General features: G+C 34.8%; 1 pseudogene; it reads right to left on the bottom strand.

Annotated features, from left to right (window-relative positions):
• Nucleotides 1–508: 508 nt before the first annotated feature.
• Nucleotides 509–20,760, bottom strand: LOC107852926 (annotated as a pseudogene).
• Between the last annotated feature and the right edge of the window lie 880 nt (nucleotides 20,761–21,640).

Genomic DNA, 21,640 nt, shown 5'->3' with positions numbered 1-21,640 from the left:
ATAGAGATTTCAGGGGGGGGGGAGAAACTTACTTCTTCCTACGACGATTCATGTGGGTGATGACAATTGATTTGAGACTTTGTCTATAAAGTGAGAATAAGAGAAATACCTAAACTTGAGCTTTTTCTGTTTGGCAGATTATCCAAGTGGATTGTTCTTGAGCTATGGAAGGAGAGTATTTTTATTAGTGTGAAATTACTATTTTTCCCTTGGTCGTTCCTCCACTTCCTTTTCTATATAGTATTAATATCCTACTATTTGTATTTTCTACTATTCTATTTCTATATTTTCTATTCTATATATATATATATATATATATATATATATATATAGTGTGTCATATAGATATAGATATAGATATAGATATAGATATAGATATATCATCAATCAATGTCTTGACAAGCAAAATATATCTGAGAATTCAGGTGGCATGCAAAACACATCAATGCAGAAAATATAGATAGAGTGAATTATGAATGACAATCTATCATTTTTATAAACTCACAACAAAATAGTCCGGCATAAAGAACACACTCATAGGTAATGCGTTTAATTGATCACTCTAGTTATTATTAGATGACATAGTCAAAATTCACCAGTAGCGCCCAAAGGATGTCCAATGGCTATTGCACCTCCATTGACGTTGATCTTCTTGGGTTCAAGTTCAAGATTTTTCTGGCAATAAACAAATTGTGATGCGAATGCCTAAACAAGGATCATAGTAAAAAAATTATACTATGGTAGAAGACATAGAGCTGATGAATTTATGTTAGATTACCTCATTTATCTCGAAGATATCAATATCTTCAAGTTCAAGGCCTGCAGATTTGACAACAGCTGGAATTACAACAGCTGGACTAATTCCCATAATGGCAGTGTCTACACCCACAGCAGCAAAGGTTATGCATGAAAACGGGGAGGAATTGGTCTCTTTTAAGACAAATACCAATAATTGAACAAAGATACAAAAACTATACCATCTTTACCAGAATAAGGCAGGTATGAGAAGGAATCGTGAAGAAAACAAGTATACTTCACGGAAACCAATAGACTTCATAGAGCCATAGACTTTCTGACTAAAACTGTGTTTACATATAGCATGCTAGAATCAGAAAAAGAAAGATTTGAATGCACTAAGGATAGAAAGTCCCTTTTGCATTGCAATAATTTTTTCATAAGAAGTACATCTCCATCACCATCAGTTACTTGGATGGAATTTGCTGCAGCAAAAAAGAGAACCTCATTAACCAAACTCAAAATTTAAATTATATTTTAGTCCAGAAAACTATCAAATTACCAGCAGTAGTAGTTCCACTCTTTTTTAATACTGGCTTCAATTTGGCCAAGTCTGACAGAGAGGTATTTAGTCATATTCCATCATCAACAGAGATCATTACTGGTGTCTCATATCTAGTTTTTGGGTCAACAAGATTTAATAGAAGACAGTAAAAACATAAGAGGGAAAAATTGATAGCTATTAATGGATTCCAAGTAATAAGATTCAGACGGATGCTACCTTTGTAGCTACAAGAATTATTTCATCTTTGAATTTTCCAGCAGCAGTGACTATAGCAGCCTTATGATGCAAATCAACCTAGTAACAGAAATAAATGAGATGTGAATATACGCTAGATAGACATAATCATAAATTGATGGGTATATTTAACTTACCGCGGCTTGATCTGTCATCATGAGAAAAAATAAATTCCCTTTTTGAATGTACATAAAATGTTATCGAGTATTATCAATCAAGGTGTGTCGTGTAAGAGAACTTAATCAATGTTAATTGGATTAACTTTATGCTAATGGTTACAACAAAATACTTGATATGCATATTAAAACTTTCCCGCAAATTATGTTATTGCATGGGATTAAATTAAATTAGATATATGAGTGAATCAGGAAATGATACGCAAAAGATAGGACAAGTCAAGTCTGACTCAATCGACAACAATATATAAGCACTGATATCTCACTTATCTCGATTGGAAGGAGTGATCACGTTTGTATTCCTGTTTATTCACTTGCATTATATTCATGCTTCAAGCTATTAAATTCTTTTATTCCACTACTCTAAAGCATAGTTAATAACAATAATCTCAAGCTCATCGATAATGCTACCAGCTATCAATACCGTAACTCAAGCTCATTGCATCATATTTATCTTGTTATTATAATTCAAAATTGTATTTAATCATTATTTATTTTACTTTACTCACATTAATTAAGAAAGTTACTGTTATAAACCTTTTGTTTGATCATTTTAATCTGTATGTCTTTTAGTGATGTCTATAAATTTAATAATATCATCTGTTGTAAGTAATATACAAATTAAAAAAGAGAAAGAAAGACTAATTCATCGATGAAAAGACAAATTAAAGAATCAAAGAACAGACCTAAAAATGATGGTCAAATTTAATCAATCATCGATCAATCATCAGGACGATGAAGGATGCAAAAGATGGATATTATATGTTGTAGGCATTCTTCCAATTTCCACCATGAGCATGTGATCCACGCACCACAACCATGAAATTTTCCCTTATATACCTTAAAATTTAAAAACCTGTCCTTTTTTTTCCTTATGGGTAGCCTGCCACATCGGCTTCATCAAACATTGTCGGGTGCCTGCATTTTTCTTATTTATTTTTATGATTTGAATATTTGGTAGACGAGGAGACACATGTTAAGATACTTGAAGAATCCATTAACCAAGTTAAGATTAATAATTATAAATTATTAGAAAGCCAACAGTTAGATTCAAGAATATAAACCGTTTGATAAATGTAAATGGATGGAATGGATACAACATAATTCACGTTGAAAAAAAGAGAAAGTGGTGGCGGAGGAAATATGAAAGAATATTCTAGTTGGATAGACCAAAAAAAATTATGACTAAATTCTTGTATGAAAATTATAGGAATTGTGGTGATGGGACAGAAATTAATAAAGTAATATTAGATATGGTAACTGCATCTTATTTTTTGGCAATAAACTGTGAATTATTACCATACCCATCAAAATTTGTACATAGCAAGTAGCATCAAGAAAATTAACACTGTGTACACCGCGACTTCATAAAACAAACAAAAGCTCAATAAACTATTAGCATTATTGTATGACATGGTCAAAATTCATCTATAGCGCCCAAAGGATGCCCAATGTCCATTGTACCTTCATTAATGTTGATCTTCTCGGGGTCAAGTTCAAGCCTATTCTGGCAATAAATGAGATGTGAATATACATCAAATAGACATGATCATAAATTGATGGGTATATTTAACTTATCGTATCTTGATCTTGTTTCTGCCTTATCAAACCAAAATGGTGTGCAACATTCTCAGAAGTAATACCCATAGGAAGAAGACAATCTTGAGATTGTACCATAGTCTTAACATGAGATCACATGTCATAGGTTATGATAATCCTTCTAATATGACTCATCTCCAAATAAGATAAGCCTGACAACATATAATAAAAAGTAAAAAATAGTGAAAAATTTTCTTTTCATAAAATAAGGACATACTTTTGGGTTGACTGATCCTTTCCAAGCCATTGGGTTTGAGGTCGTAAACTCCAATCCATCACCATTACCTGATTTGTGGGAGGTAAGACTGCTTTCGAACACGATATAGTTATTTTGAGTTTTTGGTGATGTCCTTTGATTTGACTAATGCCGACCATGTTTATGGATCTTATGAATCAGGTTTTCTATCAGTTTTTAGACTTATTTGTCATTGTGTTTCTTGATGATATTTTGGTCTATTTAAAGAGTGAGGTGGATTATGCCGATCACCTCTGCCTTGTGTTGTAAACCCAAAAAGATCAATGTTTGTATGAAAAGTTCTCTAAGTGTGAGTTCTGGTTGAATGCTATGACATATCTGGGTCATGTTTTTTCTAGTGAAGGGATCATGGTGGATCCACAGAAGTTTAGAACAATTAAGAAGTGGCCTAGATCCATGACTCCGATCGATATTCAGAGCTTCTTAGGTTTAGCCGGCTACTATAGGAGATTTATGGAGAGTTTCTTGACTATAGCTACCCCATTAATGCTTATAAGGGTAGTTTTGAGAAGCTGAAAGATAAGTTGACTTAAGCTCCAGTTTGGACCCTGCCTGAGGGTAATAATGGATTCGTGGTTTATTGTGATGCATCCTGTGTTGGACTTGTTTGTGTGTTGATGTAGCATAGTAGGGTGGTGGCCTATGCTTCTAGGCATTTGAAAGTTTATGAGAAGAATTATCAGACTCATAACTTGGAGTTGTTGGCTGTGGTATTTGCATTGAAGATTTGATGTCACTACTTGTATGGAGTCCATGTAGATATCTTTTCTGATCATAAAAGCATGCAATATGTGTTCACCCAAAAATAATCTTAGGAAAATGAGGTGGCTTGAGTTGCTAAAAGACTACGACATGAGTCTCCACTACCACCCAGGTAAATCTAATGTGGTTGTTGATGCTCTTAGTAGGTTATCGATGGGGAGTCTAGCTCATGTGGATAAAGATAAGAGGGAATTAGTAAAATATATTTAATATTTGGCTAACCTTGGAGTTCATTTCTTGGACTCTAAGGATGGGGGTGTGTTTGTGCAAAATGTAGCACAATTATCTCTTGGTACTGAAATAAAGAAGAAGCAAATACTGGATCCTATCTTAATAAAGATTAAGGAAGATGTGGGTCAGCAAAAGGTTATAGCTTTTGAGATTAGTGGCGATGGTATCTTGACGTACCACGGCAGATGATGTGTTCCTGATATAGATGGGTTATGGGAGAGGATCTCGGCTGAGTCTCATGAGTTGCGGTATATGGTTCATACCGATTTAACAAAAATGTATCACGATGTTAAGGAGATTTATTGGTGGAGTAATATAAAAAGGGATGTGGCTAGTTTTATGGCTAAATGCATGGTGTATCAACAAGTAAAGGTTGAGCATTTTAGAACCGAAGGGTTGTATCAAGAAATTTAGTTGCCTATATGAAAGTGGGAGGTGATTAATATGGACTTTGTTACGGACCTTCCTTGGTCTCAAAATTAGTTTGATATAATTTGGGTTATCGTGGATAAGAAAACTAAGTCTGCTCACTTCTTGCCAGCGAGAACTAATTTTTTGATAGAAGACTATACAAAGTTGTTCCTCAAAGAATTTGTGAAGTTACATGGGGTGCTTGTTGCTATCATATCATATTGAGGTACTCAGTTTTCCCCTTACTTTTGGAGGTCATTTCAGAGAGCTTTAGGAATTATGGTGAGCCTTAGTACTGCTTTCCACCCGCAGTTGGATAGGCAAGCAAAACGGACTATTCATACATTTGAAGACATGCTTAGATCTTGTGTAATTGATTATAGTGGTAGCTGGGCAGACCATTTGCCACTCATAGAGTTTGTTTATAACAATATTTTTCACGCTAATATTGGTATGAATCCTTTTGAGGCCTTGTATGGTAGGAGGTGTAGGTCTCCCATAGGGTGGTTTAAAGTTGGAGAGGCTGAGATATTTGGCCCGGATTTGGTTCACTAAGTAATGAAGAAGGTGGAGGTGATTTAGGATAGACTTAAAGCTTCCAAAGTTGCCAAAAGTCCTATGCAGATGTGAGGCAAAGAGGGTTAGAGTTTAATGTTGGTGATTGGGTATTCTTAAAGGTATTTCCCATGAAGGTAGTGATGCAGTTTGGTGAGAAAGAAAAACTCAGTCCCCATTATGTCGGTCCATACTTGGTGTTGAAGAGGGTTGATAATGTTGCATATGAATTGGAGTTTCTCTCTAGTTTGATCTCTATCCATTCGGTGTTTCATATTTTGATGTTGAGAAAGTATATGGGTGATACTTCGATGGTTATTCCTTTGGAGGAGTTCGGTATTTCGAATTCCTTATCTTATGAAGAAGTCCTGGTTGAAATCCTAGATCGGTAAGTTTGTGACACAAAACAAACTAGGTTCTTATCGTAACGGGCATCTCAAGTCCAACAAGGACTGAATACCACCCCCGATACCCAATCAAACCACCAACACATACCCTGAGTCGGATGAATTTCTAACATATAACAAAATAGAGATCATTTAAAATGTAATAATTTTAGGATAGGTTTATAACCAAGACCAACCCAACCAAGTCAACCATCCAAACCAAACCAACAACTCCAAAACAATAACCAAATCCACATCAATTCCATAACATACCCAAGTCCACAGTTTGTCCATACAAAGCCTTTAAAACAAATAAAAAATAGTCGATCAGGATATGCCCCCGGCCATAGACAAAACCAATATCCAAGTCTAAACTAATAAAGACATAATAAAACTCAAAGAAAGAAATGGATCCTTCCAAACCATGGAAGCTCACCACATTAAGTCAACACAAGCTATCCCAAAATCTAAGTCACTGAGCAGGAGGTGTGATAGTATGACCAGTCCCTTCATCGCGTGGGCATACATCATCCAAATATGGTTAGCAGTTGGTGCGCTATCATGTAACTCAATAATAAGAATAATATACTGGTAATAGTTCAAAACTAATAAACCAATGCACATAACCAATGCAATACATACTTATACATACATATATATGTATATATCATGTCAGGATAGGGAACAAGATTAGCATGAACTTTGAAAACATTAAATGGGTTGTGTATCATAACTGTTATATATTAAGGCACTCACGAGCTATATGGACCCAGCTCTCCCTCAGCTAGAAGGGCCCCAGTGCATGCAACCGCACGAATAAGAGAATATCCATAACCATAAATACCTATATAGGGGTCTCAAACCTCCCGGCATAATCGCGATAACTTAAGCATAAATATATGTATTATAGGGGACTCAAACCTCCCATTCATATATTAATTCAAGGGACTCGAACCGCACAGTCAAAAAGACCCCCATACTGGCTAGTGTATTTTCCAGTGTTACTCCTTCGGACTTTGACATTCACGGCTCGGCTACACGTCCCGCTTTAAATCCTAATTAAAATATCCATTATATATACATAACCATTAAACCAATTACTTACCAAGTCATCCCATTTGTATCTTCATACCAAACCCACTTGTAATCGTACAACATGCCATAACTATTAACGACCAATTATTCATTTGGGACTCCAACCCATTGTCTAACAAAGACATTAACTCAATTCATTGTGCTGGGACTCGAATACATTTATAAAATTAAACCACCAAGGTTACAATCAATCGTTTAATTGTCTTGTCAAAGGTTTAAGCTTCAAATTTGCAAGTGCTTGAAGACCCTTTTTGGAACCATTACAAAGCCTTGTTCAAGTTGAAAGAGGAGGAGGGGTTCTACACTCCATAGACACCTAACTAAAGGGCTTTAATTAAGGGCAATATTTTCTTTGATGTTTCTTTTTTACATTCCAAAGGAGCACCCTTCATTAAGGGTATTTTAGTCTTTGTTAAGTAATAGTATAAATAGACATTTAGCTTCTATTTTCCTTAGTTATAAAGAATGGATTCAGTGAAACTCAAATTGTATTTTATTTCCTTAGTGTAGGGATTGGAAAAGCCATCTTAGTGTAGGTCTTGGAAAAGACATTGAAACTAAGATAGTTTTTGAGTGTGGAATCACGCTTGTTGACATTTTGGCAAGAAAGGTTAGGTGCTTGAGAAGTTTATTCCTTTGTGTCCACCTAAGAGTGTGGTTTTATCCTCCATTGCTGTTGTGTGTCTTGGTGTTTGATACACACCTTGGTGCTATTCATTGGTGTAGGTGTATGTCTCACTATCTATCCTTTACATTTATGTACTTTTCTTTTATTTCTTATTGAATTCGTGTGTTCTCTTCTTCATCTACTGTTCTTCTAGTTGCTAATTTTTGGACCCTTAAGAGTAATTTCGTATTTATTAGTTTATTTTTGTATTATTTGGTATCAAAGCCATTTATTAGAGTTGTTACCACATCTCTAAGTCTTGGATCTAAGAATATCTCCATAAAAAAAGAGTCTAGAGTCAAAAAATACAAAAAAAAAGAGTTGAGTCTTGTGTGTTTGATAGTAGATCCGAATTTCACAACTTAGATCTACTAATTTCTAGCTTGTTTTGATAGTTTCTAGTGTTATATTCTTGTTCTATAGCACTTAAAGAGTGTAGATCTAAGTTTAGAATAAGATTTGGTTGTGTTTGAGAGATCCACCATGGCTATGGTGTGTTGAAGCTTTTTTTTGAAGAGGGTAACATGTGACCTTGTGATATTGTGGGTGTTTGTGGCTGATTTATTGTTGGTTATGTTTGTCTTGGCAAAAAGAACCTAGATCTAAAAGAAAATTTAAATTTGGGGTTCATTTGCCTAGTGGTCAAACTGTGGTCAACTCTTGAATATTCATCTTGTTCATCCACCATCTTCAAATCTTGTTGAAGAAGAATATTCAAGTAGCTTATTTGATCCAAAAAGGGAGAATAAAGAGAGTTTACTAAGTGTTAGTACAAGAATATTCCTTAGCATATTCTAAGTCTTCCAAAAAGAAAGAGGGGACAAAGGGACAAACAAGTACAATTGAAAGTACACTTGAGGGGACCAATCTATTTTGAATTCATTTGAATCTCTAAAAAAGGCTTCAAACCTTCATTTTCCCCTCTAAAATCTAAATTCTTCTTCCCTAAAGGAGTGTTTGGCCGAAAACAAGAATTTGGAAGTTGAAAATTTTTGAAAAGTGATGCCCAATTACAAGCTGCCACATCATCACTTATATAAACAACCAAATTGAGTTCATAACTAGATTTCTAAGTTTCTATTTGTTTTTTTTATTTGATTCTACCACAAATTAGCAAACTAGTAAATTCCTACTAGGTTGATAAATAGTCTTGGGTTCGTTTGTTCGTGTCTTCGCTTTTTGTGTGCTTTTCCCATTTTTTAAAGTCGTAGTAATTTGTTGATTCAAGTTCGTACATTATTTTTATTAGAGTCATATCAAATAAAAATCAATTCCGGTCCAAAGTAGATTCATCACTCATTCACTTTCCAAGTACATGCCAAGCTATCAACACTAGTGAGACCAAGTGTGAGGTAAGAACCAAGTGTGAGAGTGCTGCGGCTTTCTTTTGAACTAACTTGTTTTTTCGTTTTGTAGGTTTTTCTTTTCTATTTTTGCTTGTTCTTAGGTACTTGAATCATGGAACCCGAGGGTTCAAGTGCTCCTTCACTTGGAAATGATATCTTGGGAGTTTTGGTGGCTTGGTTTGATGCCTTATCCCGTGACTTGAAGGGTGAGTTGGGGACTATGAGAGGAGACTTGGATTCAATAAAGGTTTATGTAGGATAAATAAAGGGTGATGTGATTAGAATGAAAGTGGGAGTTGATAGACTATGTCCCACAGAGCCTCCACAAAATCCAAAATATCAAATCCAAAGAACCTACACTCCACAAAATCCAGTGCCTCCTATCCACAAGTTAGAATCCAAGGAGAATGAGGCCAAGCCTCAAGATAGAGAGAAAATTGATAGCAAGGTACAAGAATAAAATGAAGAAAAGAGGCAAAGAGAAGGAGAACCCGAGGCTAGAATAGATGAAGTTGGAAGGGAAAATTCACCATTGATTATGGGTCTTGCCCACAAAGGACCCTTATTACTCACTCACCCAAATACTAGTATTTTATCTAGTATTTTCTCTTATTATGTGCTGGTTCAAGATCCAATAATTCCCAAGGAGAAGCCCAAGAAATTTCCCTCCAAACCCTTGGTCGAAAGTCCCAATTTTGGGATAAGTGATGAAGAAGTGAGCCCAAATAGAAACCTTGACATATTCCCTTGTAATGTGGAGTATGAAGTCTGCCATAATGCAAACCCAAGTGAATAACACACTTCCCATGATCTACAAGGTAACAAAGCTATCTTCTATACTCGTAGAAACTTGAATTGTTGTGATGTGGCTAGTAGTGGCCAAAGTGGTGTAGTTTCGAATTTAATTAGTGAAAAAGTGTATGAATCTTCCTTTTATGATACTCTTGGTATTGTTAGGTTGTATAAGGACCAAACTCTTGTTGTGAGTACACAAGCACTAGTTGATTCTTTAGATGACAAAATTGATTCGTTTCATAAGAATGATTTGTGTCCATCTAGTGCTAGCACTTATAACTTCAATAAGGTTCTATTACTAAGAGGCAAGAGTATTAACACACTAGTTTACCTTTTTGAAAATCAAGGTGAGTCTACATTGGTATGTGAGTTTCCAACAACTAGTTAGGTTGTGAATGATGATCAACTTACTCACGAATGTATTCCACTACTTAAGCATATGTGTGGTGTGTTTGATAAGTCTCAAGTTAGTGATAATGTTGATAGAGTTGATCATGGGATTGTAGATGATTCTTTGAGCATGTTGTATGATGAAATCGATATTAATAGCTTTGCTCAAAGAAACTAAGAAAAGGCACAATCGGGTGAAGGTGACCTTGAATTGCTTGAATATTTAGGAAACCTGAATTGTGATTATTTTTGTGAATTTTTTTTTGTGCTTGATCCCTTTGCTGCTCATGGTGATTTATATCTATGTGGGGATTACTCTCTTAAAATAGAAAGTGATGCATGCTTAGAAATGCCATCTACTTTTTCTTTGTGTATTTCTTATGTTGAGCATCCTAGTGGTGATGAACTTGGAACTAGTGAGTACTTGAATAAGTTTACCATAGTTGAAATTGATTTGTGTGACACCTATCTCTGCTCTCTATTTACCTTTGATGATGTGTATGCTATTGTAGAGAGTATGTCTATTAGATTGGGTGAAGCCTATGGGGAAAAGAGTGTTGTCTAGATCTTTGTCTAAGGACACTCTTTCCATTTGACCCCAGTGCCTAATGTGGATATGATGATGTTGGCACACCCAAATTGTCGCTTGGTCTACATGACAAGCAAAGTATTATTCTTGAAAACCCAAGGGCAAAAATGTCATTGTCTTCTTCGAATAATGCTTTTAAATATACATCCTTGCTTGACACACTTGTGCTTGAATTGAGTAAATCCCAACTCGTGGATGTCAAGTTGATTGTTTGTTTGGAAAATAGAAGTCAAATGTGCTTAATTGTCTTAATTCCATTCTTGTGTGCCTCATGTGCTATATCTTTTTGACCTAGTGACCCTCTTGTAGATAATAGTACCTTAGGTGATGTCTTCACACTTGATTCCTTCCTATACCTTTTTACCTATGATGATAACAATATTAATTTTGAATGTGTGTTGTGTAGAGGTAGTAAGTTTGATGACTGGTTTCCTTGTTTAAATAATAATGATATGTGGGTGAGGTAGACCGTAGGATCAATAGTGGCACCATATTTGATGAGGTCCTTTGTAGAGGTAATAAAACAAATGTATCTTATAATTCCTAAGCCAAAGGTGGTCTTATATTTTGGGTATAGTAAAACCATTAAGACCATTGTAGTTTCCTTATCTCTTGATATTTCCCAAAACCACCTCCTTTGTGCCATTCATGCTAAGCTATTTATGTCACTCACTAAGGACCCATGGATTTATGTTAAATGTGAACAACCTTGGCTTGTTGATATATGTGATGGTCTCGGGCTACACTCCTCTTTCGCTGATGTCTATCTTAGACAAGTCCTTTGTGATGTTTTTAGTAAGTGTTTCATGATAATAACAAAGGATCATTGGTTGTATTCCAAAGTGTACCTCTTTGGCATGGTTATATAATTGTTGGTACTAATGCTAACCCTCCTACTATAAGGATTGTGTGCTTGTTTTTCCTTTCTATGTGGTTTATTTCAAGGTGTGAATTTGAGGACAAATATCTTTCAAGATGGAGAGGATGAGACAAGCATAAAGAGCATGCGGATTACAAGGTCTTGTCAAAGGTTTAAGCTTTGGATTTGCAAGTGCTTGAAGACCCTTTTTGGAACCATTACAAAGCCTAGTTAAAGTTGAAAGGGGAGAAGGGGGTCTACACTCCATAGGCGCCTAATTCAAGGGCTTTCATTAAGGGAAATATTCTCTTTGATGGCTCTCTTATACACTCCAAAGGAGCACCCTTCATAAAGGGTATTTTAGTCTTTGTTATGTAATAGTATAAATAGATATTTTAGCTTCTATTTTCCTTAGTTTTGAAGAATTGATTGAGTGAAACTCAAATTGTATTTTCTTTCCTTAGTGTAGGGCTTGGAAAAGCCATCTTAGAGTAGGTCTTGGAAAAGACATTAAAACTAGGGTCATTTTTTGAGTGTGGAATCACTCTTGTTAACATTTTGGTAAGAAAGGTTGGGTGCTTGAGGAGTTGATCCCTTTGTGTCCACCTAAGAGTGTGGTGTTATCCTCCATTGGTGTTGTGTATCTTGTTATTTGATACAAACCTTGGTGCTATTCATTGGTGTAGGTGTTTGTATCACTATCTATCCTTTACTTTTATGTACTTTTCTTTTGTTTCTTGTTGAATCCGTGTGTTCTCTTCTTCATCTACTCTTCTTCTAGTTGCTGATTTTTGGTCCCTTAGGAGTAATTTCGTGTTTAGTATTTTATTTTTGTATCATTTGGTATCAAAGCCATGTATTAGAGTTGTTCCCACATCTCTAAGTCTTGGATCTAAGAAGATCTCCACAAAAAAAGAGTCTAAAGTCAAAAAATACAAAAAAAAGTGTTGATTCTTGTGTGTTTAATAGTAGATCCGAATTTTACAACTTAGATGTACTAATTTCTAGCTTGTTTTGATAGTTTCTAGTGTTAGATTCTTGTTCTCTAGCACTTAAAGAGTCTAGATCTAAGTTTAGAATAAGATTTGGTTGTGTTTGAGCTAGATCTACCATGATTATGACGTGTTGAAGCTTTTTTTGAAGATAGTAACGTGTGACCTTGTGATATTGTGGGTGTCTGTGGCTGATTTTGTGTTGGTTATGCTTGTATTTGCAAAAAGAACCTAGATCTAAAAGAAAATTTAAATTTGGGGTTAATTTGCCTAGTGGTCAAACCGTGGTCAACTCTTGAATATTCATCTTGTTCATCCACCATCTTCAAATCTTGTTGAAGAAGAATTCAATTAGCTTATTTGATACAAAAAGGGAGAAGAAAGAGAGTGTACTAAGTGTTTATACAAGAATATTCCTTAGCATATTCTAAGTCTTCCAAAAAGGAAAACGGGACAAGGGGACAAACAAGTACAATTGAAAGTACACTTGAGGGGACCAATCCATTTTGAATTTATTTAAATCTCCAAAAAAGGCTTCAAACCTTCATTTTCCATCTAAAACCAAAATTCTTCTTCCCAGTGTTTGGCCGAAAACAAGAATTTGGAAGTTGAAAATTTTTTGAAAAATGATGCCCAATTACAAGTTGCCACATCATCACTTATATAAACAACCAAATTGAGTTCTTAACTAGATTTCTAAATTTCTATTTGTTGTTTTTGAGTTGATTCTACCACTAATTAGCAAACTAGTAACTTCCTACTAGGTTGATAATTAGTCTTGAGTCCATTTGTTCGTGTCTTCACTTTCTGTGTGCTTTTCTATTTTTTTTTAAGTTGTAGTAATTTGTTGGTTCAAGTCCGTACATTATTTTTATTTGAGTCATATCAAACAATAATCAATTCTGTTCCAAAGTAGATTCATCACTCATTCACTTGCCAAGTACATGCCAAGATATCAACACTAGTGAGACCAAGTGTGAGGTAAGAACCGAGTGTGAGAGTGTTGAGGCTTTCTTTTGAACTAACTTGTTTGTTTATTTTGTAGGTTTTCCTTTGTTGTTTTGCTTGTTCTTAGGTACTTGAATCATGGAACCCGAGGGTTCAAGTACCCCTTTACTTGGTAATGATGTCTTGGGAGTCTTGTTGGCTCGGTTTGATGCCTTATCTCGTGACTTGAAGGGTGAGTTGGGAACTATGAGAGGAGACTTGGATTTAATGAAGGGTTATGTTGGGTCAATGAAGGGTGACATGGTTAGAATGAAAGCGGGAGTTGATAGACTATGTCCCATAGAGCCTCCACAAAATCCAAACTATCAAATCCAAAGAACCTACACTTTAGAAAATCCGATGCCTCCTCTCCACAAGTTATAACCCAAGGAGAATGAGGCCAAGCCTCAAGATAGAGAGAAAATTGATAGCAAGGTACAAGAAGAATATGATGAAAAGAGGAAAAGAGAAGGAGAACCCGAGGCTAGAATAGATGAAGTTGGAAGGGAAAAGTCACCATTGATTGTGGGTCTTGCCCACAAAGGACCCTTATTACTCACTCACCCAAATACTAGTATTTTTTTCTAGTTTTTCCTCTTCTTATGTGCAGGTTCAAGATCCTATAAGTTCCAAGGAGAAGCTCAAGAAAGTTCCCTCCAAGCCTTTGGCCGAAAGTCTCAATTTTGGGATAAGTGATGAAGAAGTAAGCCCAAAGGGAAACCTTGACATATTCCCTTGTAATGTGGAGCATGAAGGATGCCATAATGAAAACCCAAGTGAAGAACACACTTCCCATGATCTACAAGGTAAAAAGGCTATTTTCTACACTCCTAGAAACTTGAATTGTTGTGATGTGGCTATTAGTGGCCAAAGTGGTGTAGTTTTAGATTTTCTTAGTGAATAAATGTATGAATCGTCCTTTTATGATGCTCTTGGTATTTTTAGGTTGCATAAGGACCAAACTCTTGTGGTGAGTACGCAAGCACTAGTTGATCCTTAGATGAGACAATCGATTCTTTTAATAAGAATGATTTGTGTCCATCTAGTATTAGCACTTATAACTTGAATAAGGTTCCAGTACTAATCGACAAGAGTATTCACACACTAGTTTACTCTTGTGAAAAGCAATGCGAGTCTACGTTGGCATGTGAGTTGCCAACAACCAGTGAGGCTGTGAATGATGATCAACTTACTCATGAATGTATTTCACTACTTGAGCATGTGTGTGGTACGTTTCGTAAGTCTCAAATTAGTGATAATGTTGATAGAGTTGATCATGGGATTGTAGATGATTATTTGAGCATGTTGTATGATGAAAGCCATATTAATAGCTTTGCTCAAAGTAACCAAGAAAAGGCATAATTGGGTGAAGGTGACCTTAAATTGCTTGAATAATTAGGAAACCCAAATTGTGATTGTTCTTGTGAAAATATTTTTTGTGTGTGGTCCCTTTGATGCTCATGGTGATTTATATCTATATGGGGATTACTCTCTTAAAATAGAAAGTAGGGCATGCTTAGAAATGTAATCTACTTCTTCTTTGTGTGTTTCCTATGTTGAGCATCCTAGTGGTGATGAACTTGGAACTAGAGAGTACTTGAATGAGGGCATTATAGTTAAAGTTGATTTGTGTGACACCTTTCTCTATTATCTATTTACCTTTGATGATGTGTATGATGTTGTAAAGAGTATGTCTTTTAGATTGGGTGAAGCCTATGGGAAAAAGAGTGTTTTCTAGATCCATATCTAAGGCTACTCTTTCCATTTGACCCCGGTGCCATATATGGATATGATAATGTTGGCACACCCAACTTGTTGCTTGGTCTACATGACAGGCAAAATATTATTCTTGCAAACCAGAGAGCAAAAGTGCCATTGTCTTCTTGGGATAATACTTCTAAATGTGCATCCTTGCTTGACACACTTGTGCTTGAATTGAATGAATCCCAACTTATGGATGCCAAGTTGATTGTTTGTTTGGAAAAAAGAAGTCAAATGTGCTTAATTATCTTAATTCCATTCTTGTGTGCCTCACGTGCTATATCTTTTGGACCAAGAGACCTTCATGTAGATGATAGTACCTTAGGTGATGTCTTCACACTCGATTCCTCCTATACTACCTCTTTACCTATGATGATAACCATGTTAGTTTTGAATGTGTATTGTGTAGAGGTAGTAAATTTGATGGCTGGTTTCCTTGTTTGAATGATAATGATATGTGGGTGAGGTGGACCTTAGGATCATTAGTGGCACCATATTTGATGAGGTCCTTTGTAGAGGTAATGAAACAAATGTATCTTACGGTTCCTAAGCCAAAGGTTGGCTTATATTTTGGGTATAGTAAGACCATTATAAGGTCTTGTCAAAGGTTTAAGCTTTGGATTTGCAAGTGCTTGAAGACCCCTTTTTGGAACCATTACAAAGCCTTGTTTAAGTTAAAAGAGGAGGAGGGGTTCTACACTCCATAGGCTCCTAATTCAAGGGCTTTCATTAAGGGAAATATTCTCTTTGATGGCTCTCTTTTACACTCCAAAGGAGCACCCTTCATTAAGGGTATTTTAGTCTTTGTTATGTAATAGTATAAAAAAAAAATTTTAGCTTCTATTTTGCTTAGTTTTGAAGAATTGATTGAGTGAAACTCAAATTGTATTTTCTTTCCTTAGTGTAGGGCCTGGAAAAGCCATCTTAGTGTAGGTATTGGAAAATACATTGAAACTAGGGTCATTTTTGAGTGTGGAATCACTCTTGTTGACATTTTGGCAATAAAGGTTTGGTGCTTGAGGAGTTGATTCCTTTGTGTCCACCTAAGAGTGTGGTGTTATCCTCCATTGGTGTTGTGTATCTTGGTATTTGATACACACCTTGGTGCTATTCGTTGGTGTAGGTGTATGTCTCACTATCTATCCTTTACTTTTATGCACTTTTCTTTTGTTTCTTGTTGAATCCGTGTGTTCTCTTCTTCATCTACTCTTCTTCTAGGTGCTGATTTTTTGTCCCTTAGGAGTATTTTCATGTTTAGTAGTTTATTTTTGTATCAGTTTACAATTCAAACCAATGTATAGCCAACAAGGCCAATTACCAATGATTCACAAAACCAATTACCAATGATTCACAATTTTAAAGCCAATGCCTAGTTCAAAACACAATTCAACATGTGACTAGTTTGTTCTCTTGTGCATTTTCACCATGACCCAACTATTAAACCACAATTACCAAGCACCCACATGTGCAAAACCATTATTAAAACATATATATTCACATTTAAACCAAGAGTAAACAATACTCAACTGTATGCAACAAAACCCTCAACATTGGTTTTCAAAACCACCATTAATGATTCATAAATAAAGCTTTAAGCACATTATTTTCTTGAACTAACAATGGGTGATGATTCACATGCCTTATTCACGAAGATTCACGGAAAGAACTAGACTCTCGAACCTCTAGATGAACACCTTGTAGAAAACCTAGCCCAATCTTTAAGAGAGAGTTTAGAGAGGATTTTGAGAGTATTCTGATCCTTCATAGTGTATTATAAGAGGCCAAAAAGTTTTATAATACGTGGGGTCTTAAGGGTTTTGGGGTGGGAAAGGTCCAAAATATCCTCAGCTTAAAAGCTAAAAAATATACGCAGGAGAATATGACTTGTCCCTCCCCCCCCCAACTTGTATACACAACATATGAGTGGTACCCACCACTCGTACCCTATATAGAAAGTTTAGACTCCAATACTTAATTCAATTGACTTGTCACTCATTCTAAACCAAAGATCGTCTAAAATAAAATACTATCTTTTCTACTGATTGAGTCGAACTACAAGCAGTCCGATTCCCTGAATCATTGGGATATGTAGGCTGGTCTTCGTATTAAAAACTCAACTATATTCCAATCTTCCCTCAATCCTCTTATTTCCCAGGTTTTCGATTTTACCAAAATCCAAAACTGAATTAGCTTGTGATTTATTTGAAATCATGCTAAAATTAAGCGTTATGAACTACAAGTAGCCTGAATTCTCATTTAGCTTGAGATATGTAGGAAACTCGATACCGGGGTCGGCCATAACTCTTCAAAATTCATGCAAAAATCAACCTCTCTTGAGAAATAAATTGGTGGTTGAAAAAAATTAGGAACTTCAAACTCCCTTTGGCCAAGGTTACTTGCATTCGCCCTACCTAAAGGGAGGGGGCAGTTTTTGACACCCAATTTTTGCCCTCCACAACTAAGTTTAGTTATGAGTTTCTTCGGTTCTAAATAAAATTTCAATATTTATTTTATTTGGATAAAGAAACTTTTCAAAATATTTTCTAGCTAATTTTGTCATTTTAAGTATATACAAGATCGTATAATTTTGTTACTTAAATAAGTATTTTATTAGAAATTTGAGTTTAATCAAGGGTTGTGTCTAAAATTAATTCAAATAGGTAAATATTGATTTAAATATAATCCGTTCTACAAAAATAATTTATTTGTAAAAAACATATGTTTGATTTTATCAAACCAAGAAACTCAAAATTAAATTGAATTTTAATTCGTATTGAATTTTAATTTAATTTATTCAATTTGTTGAATTTGCCCATGATTGAAATCAAATAGACCATAACTGCAATGCAATTGGTCAATTGATTTTTAATTTTGTCTAGGATTTAAATAAATTTGACTACGTACCAATCTATGGGCTATTTAATAAATACCTATTTCTAATTCCTACCCAATCCCTTAAAGCCATTTTTTTAAGCATCTCAACAGGCCCAATACACAACCCCTTCTCTTAAACACCCCAGCCCAATACCATCAGCCCATACTCGGCCCGTTTCTCTTCTCTTTTCCCCTTTACGGGCAACAATCCACCCAATAAGAAACAACAAACATCGATAACACCAGCAACAATCAGAAACCCATTCTAACAGTTCAACAATAGCAAACAACAACTTTGTACAACCCGTCAAACGACTCCAACCCGTAAAACCCGGCTCGACATCCGCGAATCAATCCAGCGACAACGACTTCAGTCAAATCCAAAAACACCCAAAAATTTAAATTTTAAATTTTTGTACCAAAACAGTACAAATTCCAGCTCACTTAATAAACCTTATCCCATTCTTAAATTTGATTTCCTCTAATGAATTCCCAAAAACACCTTTGAATTTTTCTATCCCACATTGCCAATTCATCATGAATTTAGTATTTTGGGATTTTATATAAACCTCTCCTATTCACTCTTCAAGGGGTTAGAGGAAGGGAGATTAATTTAGTAGAGAACCCCAATTTGAAAGGGATTTCGCAAAATTAAAATTTCAATGCTAAATCTTTGTAAGACCGTTTGGCCTGGGATTTTCGACAAAGAAACTTTGTTTGTAGTTTTCCGATGGTGCGAAGAGAATTCGATAAGCTCGTAGTTTTAATGAGCTGTCCCAAAAAAGGTAGATACACCTTTATTTATAGTTCATCATTTTTTCTTATTCATACTCTTTTATTCTTTTTATTATTCGAAGTTGTAGTTATGGTTAGATTGTGTTTTGTGGAGGCTTCAAAGGCCATAAGATTTATATGTTGATGTTCTTGTCTTCGTGAGTTTTTGTTATAGTTTCATTGAAATCCATTTTGATGTTATTTTTTAGCTTTAAATTTTCACTTTAGATATGATTTTACTATTGTAGTCTTAAGATTCTACTTTTGTTTCTTTTTCTTTTTCACTCAAAATGATATCTTGTGGTAGTTAATGATGAATTTGCATCATATTTTCTTATTTTCGTTTCTCTTGATTTGTTTTGTTGTTTTAATTGTTGTAGTACCTAGGTATTGGTTATCATGATTTGTTGTTTTAGGGGGTTACGTATACGATCGAATGGTTTTGTTTCTATATCGTTGATAGCATACAATTCCTTTCTAGCTTTAGATTGTTATTTTGTTGTTATGAGTAGTTGAATCTTACGTATAAGTGAGAAAGAAAATAGAATATTGAGTTAGGAATTATATTAATTGTCTAAGTTGTTGTCACATTTTTTATTAAAAAAATGTTGATATCAATGGAGTTATATCATACAATCGTTGCTAATTAACCTGTGTTCCTATATTCTTCTTCTTGTGTATTTGTTGTTTGAGTTCGAATAATAGAATCTATAAATATTGGGCTAACATAATTGATAAATTATGACACCTCTTGAAATTAATAAATTCAAGTAGACCTTCTCGTCTTTCTTAAAGTTTTTGGATTTTGTTCTTTTTAGGCACTTAGTTTATTTTTTAGTATTTGTTATTGTTGACAATTAAGTATGATCATGCATGTTTTGGCTCTTTGTCAAAACATTTCTATTCATATTTGAATATGTGCCAAGCCTAAGTTTATTAGGAACTAATCTTTATCATCTTTTGTGTGCATGGACTATCTCAAATGAGTCCATTTGGACTCTCATTACCTTTGCATTCGAGCATTATCAAGTCCAAGCCTCCTAAGCCCGAAATGGATTAAAATTATAAAGAAACAAGGTTGTATACAAAGATATACAGAAAATATACATGGTGTATAGGTGATATATGAGGAAATGAGTGCTAATATTCAGCTGGAGGATCAAAGGAGGTGTATATGACTAATTTTCAGTCTTGTATACACCAATTATACAGAAAAACATGAAAAAAATGAGCTGTGATATGCAGCTGATATACACAGATGAAAGGGGCTAAAAAAGCCTAAAAAAGTAAAAATTACCTATATAACGACATGTTTACTAGTATTTACCGAAACCTCCAACTATTTTTTAAATTTAAGAAAATCTCAACTTTTAGCCTTTGATGATACATATAACTTATGTTAGCATATTTTAAGGGATGTAACGGCTAACTAGCATTAATATAGCAATTAACCTAACTAATAATGGTAAAAACTCAATAAAATCCCAGAAAAAAGGTAATTTGTTTGTTATTCAAACTTTTTAAACATATTCTCTTCCATAATTAGTTTCCAAACTATTTGTACAGCTTTTTTTTCTTGATTTTGTTATAGCTTTAGCTACCAACTCTTCTGCCATTGTAAAATTTTGAGTTACTCCGCTATCGTCGGTGGTTGATGATGGAGGTTGTAGTGGAGTTTCTGGCTGCTCCGCCGAAGTTACCGGCACCAACGATTGGCCCATTAGGGTTTTGTTTTCCATGGAGTTTGGAGCTTGTTCTTTTATGAAATTTTTCCTAGTTATAATTCTAATTGTTCTGCTCCTGTGTCGTTGTTTGATATGAAGGGGAACAAAATCATTACAGATTGAAAAATTAGTGAAGTTAAAGTTGGACAACTCTACAAGGACAAGTGTACTCTAATTTTAATTGCTAGGTATGCCATTGAGCATTCCTTCAATTTCTATGAGAAAAGATCAAACAAGAAAAGGTATGTATCTTGTTTAACGTATCAGAAGTAGTTAATTATCTCTTGTTTAATAGATTATGTATCTAACATAAAATTGATTATTGTTTTACGTAACACTTTTGTAGTTATGTTAAGTTGGCCGAGATACATATTTTACCACGCATGATACATTTTTCATGTTCTTGTATCTCTGGTAATCTGATTGTGTATAAATATGTATCTCGTGATGTTTTATTTTAGTGATATAAACATACGAAATATTATGCGGTGTATGTATCTCTTATTATTTTTTATGCACGATGGTGCAGTGTATGTATCTCTCATTATTTTTTTAGTACGTTAAAATACATCTTATTTTTCGTAACAGATTATAAAGCTTTTTTTTGTATGATTGTAGCTTTGTCCTAAAATGTCGCTCGAAGGATTGTATATGGATATTTAATTTAAGGCATCATATCAGTGAGGGACTGACCTTTTTAAGTGGATATAGTCATATTGGTTGGAGACTATGTTACTGAAGTCTCAAAAACTAATGTCTCGGTCTTACCGGATCCTTCAAACATGCACACACCAATTTTAAAGAGTCCGAGCAACATAAATTGGATGTAATTCAGCTGAAAGAAGAAGAAAAAAGTTGTTTTTGACTTTTACTTGTA

This window comes from Capsicum annuum, chromosome 1, assembly GCF_002878395.1.
Source record: "Capsicum annuum cultivar UCD-10X-F1 chromosome 1, UCD10Xv1.1, whole genome shotgun sequence".
Lineage (NCBI taxonomy): Eukaryota > Viridiplantae > Streptophyta > Magnoliopsida > Solanales > Solanaceae > Capsicum > Capsicum annuum.
Note: the sequence above shows the minus strand (reverse complement) of the source record. Positions and strands in the feature narration are given on the sequence as shown.